At 33.8% G+C, this 15383-nt stretch overlaps 1 non-coding gene across 1 annotated transcript; it reads left to right on the forward strand.

Annotated features, from left to right (window-relative positions):
* Positions 1-5470: 5470 nt before the first annotated feature.
* Positions 5471-5603, forward strand: LOC126032738 (small nucleolar RNA SNORA51). The gene has a single exon (XR_007503955.1). It is a non-coding gene; the product is annotated as a small nucleolar RNA SNORA51 (small nucleolar RNA).
* Positions 5604-15383: the final 9780 nt, after the last annotated feature.

Below are 15383 nucleotides of genomic sequence, written 5' to 3' on the forward strand. Positions count from 1 at the left end.
GCAGTGTGGAAAATAACACACACACACACACACACACACACACACACACACACACACACACACACGAAGAGAGAAAAGAATATTTTGAGGAGTTTCCCCATGTACCCTTAACTCTTAGAAAAGCAGCCAACTCCAAGGAATTCTGGAAACATAAGGAGCTACTTCCTCTCCAATAAGGAATTTAATCTGAGGGCAAACTTTACACCTGGAAGGTGGGACCAGCTGGTCTCAACACCAATCCAAGATGCTACAGTCAAAGCTAATGCCAACCAATGAGTAAACAAGGCGTATACTGAGTGAGATGAAAATGATCAATCTCATAACCCCACAATTCTCTTAGTTATTAAGCAAAGGCATTGAGTGTTTATTATGTTCTGAGCAGTGGATTTGCTGCTGGGTATCTATAGTAAAAGAGAAAACAACCAAACAGATCTGGCTGGAGAGATAGTAGAGCAGGTAAGGTATTTTCCTTGCACAAGACTGACACAAGTTTAATCTCTGGCTTTCCATGTGATACCCTGAGCACATCCAGTTATTTCTCAATAAAGAAAACATAAAAATAGGGGCCAGAAAGATAGCATGGAGGTAGGGCATTTGCCTTGCATGCAGAAGGACGATGGTTCGAATCCCGGCACCTCATATGGTCCCCTTGGCCCTGCCAGGAGTGATTTCTGAGGATAGAGCCAGGAGTAACCACTGAGTGCTGCTGGGTGGGTGTGATCCAAAAATCAAAAATCAAAAACAAAACAAAACAAAAAAAACTCATAAAAATAGAAGTATTTTAGATGAGAGTAATATGAATAAGCTGAATACCAGTCATGGTCTACTCCAAATTCGTGCAGGAAACAAGTACTAAATAAATAAGTAAATAAGTAAACATTTAAAAAATAAACCTATTTATTGGTAGAAATGATTCTATGTCCAATGGAGTGAGTAATAAAAGTAACTAACAGCTTATTGTGATGTGCAGAAGTGAATTTCAGTAAAAATAAAAAATACCTAGACCTGCAACTATAGATCCATTGTGAGTGCAAGATATGCAGTGGACGAGCAAGAGACACCCTAACAAAACAGGGGACTGCAGCCTACCCATCTAAACAGGTCAGAGGCCAAGCAGACTGAAGCCTAGGCAGCCACAAGATAATATCTCACCCATATAAATTCCCCTAGACCTCCCTAGCAGTGGAGGAGATTGATAGTGACATAGTTCAGAAGCACCTTGAGACCAAAAGGAGCCATAAGAAAATACAGCAAAACCCCACCATGACTTGTGGGTAAAGACTTTAATTTAGTAGACTCAATCAGTACTAATCCCCTATAAAAACTCTCTGAAATGGATTTCAGAGTGGAAATGCTTAGAATGTTCAACAACCTCAAATAGGACACAAGAGGATATGGAAATTAGAGAAATACAAACAGAAGAGTTACACTGAAAAACTAGGTAAGCAAAATGGAAAATTAATTGGAAGGTCTTACTAGCTGAGGTAGAATCAGTGAGCTTAAAGATGAAGTTCAGAAAACATTCAGATAACAATAGAAGATAGGACAAAATACTCAAAATAAACAAAAGATGTTTGTTTATTTATAAATCATAAAAGTAAATGAACAAACAATAATAGAATTTGGAATAAATTCAATAGAAAAGACATAAGAATCATTGGGGATCCAGAGAGACCGGAGAAAAACCCCTTGGAAGAGCAACAGTCAAAGACAACTTTGCTGAGTTCCCAGAGCTGCAGAGTGCATGAACCCACATCTTGGATGCCCATAGAGTAACAAATAAAAGAAGCTAAAACAAAACACCCCAAGGTACATCCTAATTACAATTATGATAACCAGAGATAGATATAGAGTGCTAAAAGCAGCAAGTTCAAAAATGAAAATTACATACAAAGAAGCAACAGATTTACAGCAGATTTAACACAAGAAACACATCTGAAGAGTCAGAAATTCAAATTCAAAGACAACCTTCAAGCAAACAAGTCCCTATAAAAGCTGGAGTGGTCACACTTATATTAGCCAATATAGAAGTTAGGTTTAAAAGGATTATAATAGGCAAAGAGAATCACTTCTTACTAATCAATGAAATTATATCTATATCAGGGGAAAATCACATTTCTAAACATAAATACACCCAAATCATGGTTCAACAAAATACTTAAAACAGCCACTAATAGATTTGAAGACACCAATAGCAACACAATAGTAGGCATAGACTTTAATGATGTTCTGTCACTCTCTTGAAAAATTACATGAAAATACTAGTTTTGAAGGAAAAAATGTAAAAAAAGGGTGTGAGTAGATATATAGAGGATAATTTGCCCTCCAAAATCTAAATACACCTTCTTCACCAGTGTATATGGAATATTCTCCAAGATAAATCACATGCTGGGTTACAAAATGAAGAGGAGATAAATTGAATCAATTATTTTCTCAGATTATGATGCACTGAAAGTAGAAGTGAGTTTCAATCAGAAACAGAGAAATAAGTTTAACACCTGGAAATAAATAGTTCACTACCAAACAACTGTGGATCAGAGAGGAAATTAAGGATTCCTGGAAATAATGAGTATGAGGACTCAGAAAAAGTGGTATTAAGAATAAAATTGATATCTCATCAGGAAGAAAAAAGGTCATATATTAATTATTTAATGGCACAGCTTAAAAAATTAAAAAATTACAAAGAAAACGAGTCAAAAGCAGGTAGGAGGAAAGAAATAAAAGTAGACTACTCTAAATTAATAAACTGAAAGTCCTCCAAACAATCCAAAAGATCAAAGAAAGAGTTGTTTCTTTAAAAATAAAATAGATATATAACCATTATCAAAACACACAAAGAGAAAGAAAAAAGAGCTTCAATAAATCAAATCAGAAATGAAAGGGGACTGTCACAACAGATAATAATAATGCATAGAAAAATTAGAGATTACTTTGAAAATCTTTATGCCACACACACACAAAGAAGAAATAGATAAATTATTGGACTGAGTGTGACCCGAAAACCGAAAAAAATTTTTGAGAGGCTTAAAATAATATTGTAATAATATAATTTTTTAATTTATTTTGGGCCACAGAGTTGTGCTCAAGAGTTATTTCTAGTTCTGCACTCAGGGAATGAACCGAGGCCAGCCTGGCTGTATGCAAAGCAAGTGTCCTACCTGCTGTACTATGGCTCTGGTCCCATAATATCTTTATTTCTTTGTGTTGGCACATAGCATTTAACCACAGTATGACATACTATTGCTTAATAGTTTGATATGTTACATAAAATGCAAAGGGTTAAGTATAAAATTCTTATGAAGAACTTTTACACTTGTGATAATAAGTGCTAATATAAACTTAAAAATTTAGTATTAGTTGTTTAAATATAATATAACAAAATATGACATAAGGGGGCTTGAGCGGTGGCACGTGTTGTGTATGTAAATATTTTGGGGGATTACTATGTTACTCACCCTAAACTGATTGGTGATTGTGCCCTACCCTAGGGTGTGACCTGGCATTCTGCCCCCACCCTAGGGTAGGACCTAATTCTGCTTTCACCATTGGTTGGTATCTGATCCCACCATGGGGTGGGACCTGACTCTGGAGTATAAGAGCAAGGGTCTGTGGAAAGCGGGGGCTTTTTGCTGGCTGGAACTGAATCTGAGTCTTTGGACTTCAGTTTTGTCCATCCGAATAAAGCAAATATTTCCACGAGCCTGATTGTCTGCGAGCTGTTTACCCGCCGTTTCACCTCAGAACCGTGGGCTAGACAGGGTGGCAGACGCGTGCTCCGAGCTGGAAGAAAAGGGCCTCATTCTCCATCCCTCCATCAGTCAACCTCTTCAGGGGCTGACCTGCTACAGCACGGAGTGGTAAGAAGTCTGCCTTACCGCTGCTAGCCTAGGAGGGACTTCAGTTCGATTCCCCAGTTTCCCATATGGTCCCCCAAACCAGGAGCGATTTCTGAGTGCACAGTCAGGAGTAACCTCTGAGCACCACCAGGTATGCCCCCCCAAAAAACAAACAAACAAATAAACAAACAAAAAACAAAAAAGATATATGGGGGCCGGCGAGGTGGCGCTAGAGGTAAGGTGTCTGCCTTGCAAGCGCTAGCCAAGGAAGGACCTCGGTTCTATCCCCTAGAGGAGTCCCATATGGTCTCTCCAAGCCAGGGGCAATTTCTGAGCGCTTAGCCAGGAGTAACCCCTGAGCATCAAACGGGTGTGGACCAATAAAACAAAAAACAAAAAAAACAAACAAACAAAAAAAAATAAGATATATGACATAAGATTTGGACAGAGTCCTGAGCTATAGTATAGTGGGTAAGATGTTTTATCTTGCAAGTGGCTGACCTAGGTTTGACCCCTGGCACTGCTCAGTGTGTTAAAACTAACAAACAAACAAAAACAAAGCAGACTGACAAATGAAGCTAGATACACAGGTTTAAGATGCTAACCTAGCACATGCTTACTCTAATTTAATTCTCAGCATTCCACTTAGTTCCTGGAGCCTCATCAAGAATGATTCCTGAGCAGGGAGCTAGTAATAAACCCTGAGAGATGCAGAATGTGGACCAAATCACTGTGTGCCCCCATTTGACACATAGACACACAAGACACATGCTAATTATAAATGCTACAGACTTAAGGTTCAGAAGTTTATATTCACAGAAATTATGATAACTCTCACTTCTGTCAATCCCTTGGGAAATTAATATATCTTATATAGATTATGTTAAAAATTACTGTGATTTCTTAAATAAGAAAGTTAGAATCATCTCAGCTTCTTTTAGTATAGCTAAATGTCACCAAGTTTTAGAGTATTCTGCTTTTCAAGAAATGATTTCTTATGATTTCTCTAACCTTTTAAAATAAACTAAAATACTGCTAATTTACAATGTTCTATTGTAGTGATGTTACTTTTTAAAAGTTCTATTATTTTTATTACTTTCCCGACTTTAATGTCAGATTCTTTAGAAAAGCCAAGCTGCTGTCTGACTGTGCTTTGTCGGGAAAAATCAGTCACTCCCTTAGCACACTAAGGAGAATGTTCAAAGGCTCCACTACCTCCTTTCTTCTTTCCTCCTCCAGTCCTTCACTACAGGCCCTCTTAATGCCAGTTGACTCATTCATTCTCCATGACCTATACTCTCCTCTGGAACTGATCCATGTTCCCCGCCTTTCCATATCCTTTGCCTGAAGCTCTAACTCTAAGAGAGAGCAATGTTTTCCTAAAGAGATGAATGACATCATATCCTTTTTCAAATTTCTTATCATATTTCTAATCCATGCTACACCCAACTACAATTACTTCTTTTTGTGTTTGAGGGGTTCTTACTTTTTTGTCAATCAAGTTTTTTTTTAAATAAATTATGTGTGGGGTGGGGAGGAAGGACACTTGGTTTATTGGTCATGGGAATGTTGCACTGGTGAAGGATTTTATGTATCTATATCTATATATATAATCAAAATAAAATAAAAGATAAGGCCTCCCAATTCTTACCAATAGCTGTTTTCTTTACACTGACTGTATAGAAAGAGGAGGTACAGTAAATGCACCCCATCTACAACTCAATCCATGCCCTTTGCCTGGTCTGTATTGAGAATTGGGGGACAAAAAAATAAAATAAAATAAATTATGACATCTTGACTACTGAAAATGAGTCTCTGAAGAATGACTTATGATAAAAATGAACAGTCATTCTTATTCAACTACCACTAATGATAATTATTATAAAAATCATCAGTTATGTGTGTTAAAATGAGATACTTCTAGAAACAACTTAGCCAACTCAACTCCTAGCATGTATCAAACTAGAGACTGATGTCAATGCTGGAAAAATAATGGTGACTTTCTGAATTTATTTAGTTCTATGAATCAACCTATCTTTATAAGACTACAAACTGTATTTTGCAATATTTATGAAAAAGCCAACTGAACTCAATTCAGTACAATGAAAAATATCACAATATACCCACCAAGGATAATCAAGGTGAATTCTTGGGACCACTTATAGTATGCTTCAAATTGAGTTTCTATGTTCTCATACTAGGTGGGCAGGACTAGAGATGGGGGTGAGGGTGAGAGAAAAACAAGCATGACCAATCAAAGCATTGCTAAGTGGGTGGTAGAAGACACATCATTTCCTTATCTAAGCAGAATGTCACAGTTGTCTCTGTAGAATGTAAGAAAGGAAGTTAGGAGTGGAAGCAGAGGAGGATAGGTGAACAAAACTCTTTTATCTTTATATTCTTCTGAATACTTCATCAAATGATACAAAAAGATAAACAACAAAATGTAACACAAGTCACTATATTAAATAATTTACCAAATATCTTTGAGAACACATAGATATTATATTCCTTTTAGATGTGATATATTATAGATTAGAAACTTGGATTCTGAAAAAGTTTTAGTCTATTTTGTGTAGTTTAGTTCAGGTGATTAGATATTTTTGTAATGGTCCCATCTTCATAGATCATTTAGGTTCACATTCACGTTAGTTGTACAATATTCTTAATTTTTAATGACTTTTAAAGAAGCATAAAAAGCTCCCAAATAATTCAAACCTCAATTTTTTTTCATTTTCTATTTATTCTACCTTGAAATTTTCTTCCTCATTATTTACCCAAGCTCAAACTTATTCTCAGAGAGAACTTTTATGACTTTTTTTGTTTATTTTTGTTTTGAGACTATACCTGGTGGTAATCAGTGGTTAATCCTGGCTCTGTGCTTAGACATTTTTTCCTAGTGGATTCAGATGACCATATGAAGAAGGTAGGATTGAAGCTGTAAATGCCCTCTATCCACTGTACTTTCTCTCCAGCCCTTTCTGGTCTTAAGCACAGCAGCCTCAATACCTTTCATTCCTTTAATTCATTTTTATTACAGTCTTAGCAACTTTAAGTTACTATTTATAATTATTTCTTTGATTATTCATTGTCTGTGCTTTGACATTATAATGAGTACCTAAACTTCAATATTTAATTTATTTCTCATACCCATTTATCTAAAAATATTCTATAATAGTGCTATATAATATAGTTGAGTTAAATCAATAATGAATAAAAATTCATGTGATACAAATTATACAAATACTAAAATATTTTAATTGTTTTTGCTTTATCTATGATAATAGTTTTTGTTAATTTTTATAGTGACAAAGTGAATTAAGTCTTTTACAGTAATATTTAAAATTGAATAAAATAGATATTACTACTATTTAGATACTTGAAAACTGATTTAAATAAAGTAGAAAATTCTAACTATAATAATAATATGCAGTTATTTTCCTTATGATTCAAAGCTCAGAGAAGAAACAGGTTTTGAGCGCTTTCTTTCACTTTTTTTGCTCATTTCTTCTCCCCACTAATTCATTTAATTTACTTGTATAAAAATGCATGTATACTTCCTAAATATGATATTTCAATTTCCATTGCCAATATTTTTATTTATTTATTTATTTTATTGTTTCTTTCTTTTCTTTTTTTTTTATTTAAACACCTTGATTACATACATGATTGTGTTTGGGTTTCAGTCATGTAAAGAACATCACCCATCACCAGTGCAACATTCCCATCACCAATGTCCCAAGTCTCCCTCCTCCCCACCCGACCCCCGCCTGTACTCTAAACAGGCTCTCCATTTCCCTCATATTTTTATATTTTATTTCTTGGTTGAAAATGAGAAAAAAAATATGGGTTGGAGGCTGAGGAGAAAAGTTGGCATACATAGTCCAAAGATAAAGCATATGAAAAGGAACTATACCACCACCCTTTACCCATTGACTGCCAATAAAACAGACCCATTAAGTTTAGATTGTTAAAGTTTAGGTCTCTTGATTCTATTGTTGTTGACTTTGGCTTGGATATTTAGTTACGTCCATTTTTCTCCCCCAATGCATCTGAGCAAAGGGTGGTAGTATAGGATACACTCCGGTGGAGGGAGGTCAACACTGATGGTGGGAATGGACCTGTTCACTGAATATCTGAAATTCAATTATGAAAGACTTGGTAGATTACAATGGCTTTAATACAATAAAATTATAAAAAGAAAAGGAACTAATCTTTACTGATGTCAACATGAATTAGGTACATTCACTGCAATCAAACAAATGTATAAAATACTCCTTATCATTGCTTTTTATAAGATAAAGGTAGTACTATTAAAAGAATTTTAAACAGGCTGTTAAAGACATTTAATTTATAATTAAAGCTTGGTTTGATCCTATAATTAAAACCTCTGCTATGCTTTGATCTGACCAAAGGGCAACAATGTATAAAATTAATGTCAAACTTATTATAACCTTACATAGTATTTATTCCATATTTTGTACAATATATATATAAATTGATTTTTAGGATATGATAGAATTTATTAAAGTATATGAAGATAAATGTGGGTCATTTTCTCTGTCTTTTCCTGGACATACTAAAGAGAAATGAAAAGGAAAGATGATGGAAGAAAAATATAGTAAGGATCTAGTCACTAGGATTTTAACTGATATTTAACATTTTACCTATTTTATAAGTAACCTATATCTCCTATTACAAAATAAAATTGAAGCTAAACAGAGATACCATTTGCAACTTTTACAAAAAATCTGGTTCAATATCCATCTGAATCTCATGCTGCCTTTATACCACAGATATAATCTCTTCTTTGGCTTCCAATTTACTCTTTTTATTTTTATTTTTTTTGGTTTTTGGGTCACACCCTGCAGTGCTCAGGGCTTACTCCTGGCTCTAGGCTCAGAAATTGCTCCTGGCAGGAGCGGGGGGATCAAATGGGATGCAATGATTCGAACTACCATCCTTCTCCATGTAAGGCAAATGTCCTACCTCTATGCTATCTCTTCAGCCCCACCAATTTACTCTTGATGATCTTTTATGGAGAGCATTTATAAGTGAGATTTTTTTTATTACTGTTATAATTGAAGGAACTAATAATATCTTTAAGGTTAAGGAGAAGTTGGAGTAAAGTATATTAAAAAGATAAGAGGAGGTGGTAAAATTAGTTTTAAAAAAATTTATAGATAGGAGTAGTATGACCTTGGGGACTGGAGGAATAGTACAGTGGGTAGGATAATAGCCTTGCATGTGTCAACCCAGGTTTGATTCCTAGCTTCCCTGATGGTTCTCTGTACTCTGACCTGAGTGATTCCATCAAAGAGCCTGCCCTGGCTACAGCTGGGTGTGACTCAAAAACTAACATAAAAATCATCTTATTGGGCCAAATCACAGTATTTAAGGAGAAAAAGGAGTAGTGACCTTACCTCTACATCAATTTTTAAGAAAAGAAAGGATGTAACAGGAATATGTCTAGTGCAGCTATGGGATCCAAAATTAAAGTTCTAGTGTGACTTGTCTGCTCTTTGCTCTCTCAGTCACTTTTTGTAGCGGCTTATTCTAGAACTATGGGCTAGAAAAAATATGCATTTATTTATTCAACCTACTAATAAGAAATCATGGTATCTTATATTCCTATCTGGAAGCTTTCTTTGAATCTCTGATATCAGTTAAGAAATTAATAACATATCCATGCAATCAACACCAAAATTAGATATAAAATGTTTTTATCATTCCAGAAAAATGTATTGTTCATTTTTCAATGAATTCATCTTTGTCCCTGATTATAGTTTTTATCCACCATCTAACTGATGATATATAGTTTATTTTGCCTATTTCTGAACTTTAGCTAATTAAAACAATCCAGTAGTTCAACATCTGTTTCTGGCTGTTTTCATTTAGTGTGTTTTTAAGGCTTAGTTATCTTATTGTATATTATGACAATCTAATTGTTTGAGTAATTGACTATTGAGTAGAAATTCACTATGTAATTGTGCCACAATTTGTTCATTTAACTGTTTATTGTTAAATATTTTTCTTGTTTGTGACAATTATTATAACTGTTATTAATATCTTTTATAACTCTCTTCAAAAATTACTAAAGAGCATAGTTGCTGGATAGCAAGTTAGATATATTTTTACTTGATATGTATATATATATATATTTTACTTGATATAAATTGCCACGCAGTTTTCTAAATGTATTGTAACATTTCACACTCTAAAAACATGGAAGAGAATAGCTACTGTAAACCATCACCAACATTTTGTTTTAAGTATTTTGAGTTTTACCCATTATATAGATTTGAAATATTATAAATGTGAAACATTCTGATTTTACTTAAGGATTACTAATATTAGTTTTGTTTTATATGTACTAATTATTTAAGTTTGAACATCATCTTTTAAGTTTTTACACTTATCTATTCCTAATATGCTGGATATAGAAATTCAAAATAAGATTTCTGGATTTATATTTTAGAATTAATTTAAAATAATTTTCATTTACAGAATACAAGGTTGCATTATTTTTTTTTCATATAAGGGTTACCAGTTGTTGCAGAAAGATGTATTTAAAATATATTTCCTTTTTGGCCGAAGAGATAGCATGGAGGTAAGGTATTTGCCTTGCATGCAGAAGGACGGTGGTTAAATCCCGGCATCCCATAAGGTCCCCCAAGCCTGCCAGGAGCAATTTCTGAGCATAGAACCAGGAGTAACCCCTGAGTGCTGCTGAGGTGTGACCCAAATACCAATAATATATAATATATATAATAAATGATATTATAATATATAATATATATCCTTTTTGGAATAATTTGAATCCATGGCAAATAAGACAAAATACTTTAATAAACTATAAAATACTGAAAAAATATTTTAGCATGTTTAAAGCTAGGTGGTGGGGCCGGTGAGGTGGCGCTAGAGGTAAGGTGTTTGCCTTGCAAACGCTAGCCAAGGAAGGACCGCGGTTCGATCCCCCCGCATCCCATATGGTCCCCGCAAGCCAGGGGCAATTTCCAAGTGCTTAGCCAGGAGTAACCCCTGAGCATCAAACGGGTGTGGGCCAAAAAATCAAAAAAAAATTTTTTTTAAAGCTAGGTGGTGTATTAAACAGGGCAGTTAAGAATACAGACAGAGCAGTTCACAGGGAATTATGATGAAATACAATATGGTTGGAAAAATACAGGTATGAATTAAAGTTATGTAGAAAGGACATATATTATGAATTTGTGCACAAAATTTATGTACCGTAACTCTTTAAGGACTAATATTATGAAATGAAGACATAAATACAAAGTAGCCAAAGACTGGGTATTTTATATAAAAGAAAAGAAAGCAAAGCTTCTAAAAAATGAAGGTTTACAATAAGTCTAACATTACTTTATACTGGTTATTGGGTTATCAGATCACAATGAGATATGATACTATACAATAACATTGTCATTTTTGGGGGGTGAGTGGGTTTCACTCGGCAGTGTTTAGGGGTTATTCTTACCTCTGCTCTCAGAAAACGCTCCTGGCAGGCTTGGGAATCATACGGAAAGCCTGGATTAAACCCAGGTCCGTCCGGGGTCAACCTAGTGCAAGGCAAATGCCCTACCGCTGTGCTATCACTCTGGCCCCAACATTGTTATTTTGCAAACAAGTTAATTAAGGCAGTCAGCCAAGGATTAAATAATTTACAATATAATTGACAGTGTAAGTTGAAATGCCAATATTTGAAATTACATATATGTATGTATATATGTATATTTGCTTTATGAAGCCCCAAATTCAATCAATATCATTTCCTGTCCTTCTAAAGCTAATAGAAATGTCAGGTATAACTCTGAGCATCCCCAGGTATGACTCTAAAACAAGAAAAGCAAAATTTTTATTTCTATTTTTCTGATTATTCATAATATCCTCCATTACTTAAATGTTCATGTTGAAGATAGCATATGTTATTTAGATATGATTAAGAGAAGCCATTGTTTCTGTCTCTCTCTCTCTCTTTCTCTCATATTATTTATCATCTCCTGAAACTTCAGCTAAAAATTTTAGCTAAAAAATTCAATATACCTCAGAATTTTAAGAACTATAAGGTACCACCTTGTTCACATAAATCATTTCCCAATGGAGACAGTTAAAAGTAAATATTATCATGCTTAAAGTATAAATTTTGTCTTTTTTCTTTCTTCTGTTCAAACTTTGATATGGTGATAAAAGTTTTATATTAAAAGGTCTAGTGCTTCAGCTCAAAACCACAATCAGGCCACAGTAAGATAAAGCAGTTACAGAGAATGGACTGTGTCCCCAAATTATCAAGAGCTGGTCATAATAAACTAAGAATAGCCTGTAACTCACTTCCAAGTCATTGGTGTTAGCTCTATAGTGTTGACAACAGGGAAAGTAAACAGTCAACAAAATGATCATGACTCAGACGTAGTACACACTGTGTTTATAGAAAGCTAAGTCTGGATCTTTCTTTGGATCCCACATAGTTCCTCCGTATGGTGAGTTCCTGTTGAAGTCAATTAAAACTTTGTGATGTAAATTAATTAGGAAATCTGTAGGAGAAAACAATCAACGTCATTGTCAGTGGTTTAAATAACAAACATTTAGGGAGAAAAGTATTACATCTGCTTATAACTCTAATACAAATAATTTCCTAACACCACACAGATGATAATTTTACTGAAGCTAGAGTAGTCCACTGTTCTTTCTTTCTTAAAACTTTCTTTGTATATCTATAGACATATTGTGAATATGTTCTTGTTAAGTATCTAATAAAAAATAAAAGAAAGTACATTGATTAAAATTTTAATTCTAGCTCAGACCCACATGACTTGGCATGATAACTGGGTAAAGACAGGAAGGAAATGGAAAAAAAATTTCTCAGGGCTTCAGGGGGCTCTAACTACAAAGATTCACCTTCAGTACAACTGGAACATAATTAACCCAGTGGAGATGACAAATAAATGTTCAATGAGTGAAGTCTGAACTAGTTCCAACCAGCTCAGGGACTTTAGTGACACCATGGTAAGGATGTTTAAATTGCTCAAAGAAACCATGACTTAGGTAGAAAACAAAACACAAATATAAAAGTCAAATAAGAAAGTTGGAAGCATAATGAAGAGTATGGTAGGTAATATAAAAACTCAGTAGAAACTCTGTGTTGTAGAATAACAACAGCTAAGGAAAAGGTCGAGATGTCATAAGATGAAACTGCTGGAAAATAACAGAGGGTGGGGAAAAAAGCTAAGAAAAAATGAATAATACACCATAGGATGAATTCAAGAGAAACAATATAAGAGTCAATGAGGTCCAGAAGAACAAAAAAGTAAATTTTTGAAGAAACTATAATTAAATAAATCATAGATAAGAATTTCCCAATGTTAAGGACTATAGACACCAAGTTCCAAGAGGTCAGAGGAGTCCAGCAAAAATGGAATCAAATAGGAATACTCCAAGTCACATCATACTCAGAATGACAAAATTAAAAGATTAGAGACAGGATATTAAAAGCATCAAAACCCAAAATAAATTTACATACAAAGGAAAGCCCATAACATTCACAGCAGATCAAATGAAACTATGAGCCAGAAGAGAATGGAAGGATATAGAACAAAAACACAATGAAATGAATACGTTACTCAAAATTCTCTATGCAATAAGATTGTCATTCGAATTTAAAGGAATAATGCAGAGCTTCATGGTCAGACAAAAATTTTTGATAATCCATAGCCTTGAAATCAGTCTGCAAGATGCAGTAAAGGAGATTCTCTAAAAGGCAAGACAAGACCAAAGCCATTGTACAATGGGTAGGGTAGTTCTTTAAAGTAACTGACAGTTCAACCCGAAGCACTACATATGGTCCCCTGAGCCCTGGCAAGAGTGACCCTTGAATGGAGAGCCAGGAGGAAACACAGAGCACTGAAGGGTGTGGCACCCCAAATCCTAAAACAAAGCAAAAAATAAGCGAGACAAACAGTATTGGTATTGAGTATAGCATTAACTCTCAGCTCTTATAATTACCCGGTACTAGATTATGAAATATTTGTTTACTAAGGAATTACATACATCTGTAATAGAAACTTAACATATTATTTATATTGAGTGTTATATATCTGAATAGATGGACTTTAATACTATACTTTACTTATTAATGTTGACACTAAAGCAGTATATATAATATAAGATTATCTAACATAAAACCAATATTTTCTTAGGGAAAACACACTTTATAACTTCTGTAGGTTTATTCAAGTTTTCCCTTTACGTTATATTTAACTCATTTTTGTTTATTAAATTTTACATATGTGGATTTAGCTATTTCAAAAACTCATACAATGTATTAGCATAGAATTATTCATAATACTGATTTTTAATTTGCTTTATCAATTTACCATTGATTTACAACTTTGTAGAATACCATAATATTAACTCATTCACTAATATGTGAATAATGCACAGATAGTTAATGTCATAAAATAATCACTGAAGGAAGTGATTTTCACTGAAGTGAAAAGTAGAAAAGCAAAAGTGGAAAGTGATGTCATTTTATATTTTATTCAGTCATTGTGCTTTGTGTAATGTCAATAAACAAACACCATTTAAGTATGTTGCTCAAAGTCCATAGAAACAAATAAATAAGGAAAAATATAATTATAATACAAAAGTTAAGAATTAAACAGAATGAAGAGATTGTATTAAATTTAATATTTTGAAAAGCTAAATGATGTATGTCAAGTGGTTATATAAAATATGTTTAATCCTCTTTTACATTTCAAAAACAGAAAAACCAAAGCAATAAACAATGTGATTAAAATGAGCCAATAATCTTAAGACATTTGTGCAGAGAAGGCACAAAGATCACAAATAGGTTATGAAAAGATGCCCTTCATTAATTTTTTTGGAAATATGAAAACCAAACCACCATAATATATTAGCCAAATATGAAAACCAAACCACCGTAATATATTGGCTAATATATTACACAATGACTATTGTGTCACACTTATCACAATAGTCATTGTAATAATTTGTTGGAAATATGTAATATGAAATCTGAAAACCCATTTTAGATATGAGTTGAGGAGAAAGTTTAAGTAAAACTAATAAAATAGTTAAAATTATCCACCAATGACATTATTCACCAATGACATTCCTTGTGTAGAATAGAAAGGTGATATATACCTAAGCCTAAAACCTAGGAATATGACACTTTTATTATTTTTATTATGATATTATAATATTCCCAATATTAATAGATCATTCTAGCTTTGGAATTTTTACTACTGAGATTTTAAAGAATAGTCTTTATTCTGAACATTGTTCATTGACCACAACATTTTACAGAATGATACTAGAATTCTCCAACCGCAGACTTCAGACTGCATCACTTGTGAACAGTACTGGTATTAAGAACCCTTAAATACTTGAAGGGTGCTCCATCTGTTAAGGTATCTGGAATGACTCATGTTTTGTCAATTGCCACAGCAACAGTTTGGGGGTAACAATAGGTAACAGTCTTCTCAAAGCACAAGTAAACAAAGCAAGATGATG

Source organism: Suncus etruscus, chromosome 16, assembly GCF_024139225.1.
Source record: "Suncus etruscus isolate mSunEtr1 chromosome 16, mSunEtr1.pri.cur, whole genome shotgun sequence".
Lineage (NCBI taxonomy): Eukaryota > Metazoa > Chordata > Mammalia > Eulipotyphla > Soricidae > Suncus > Suncus etruscus.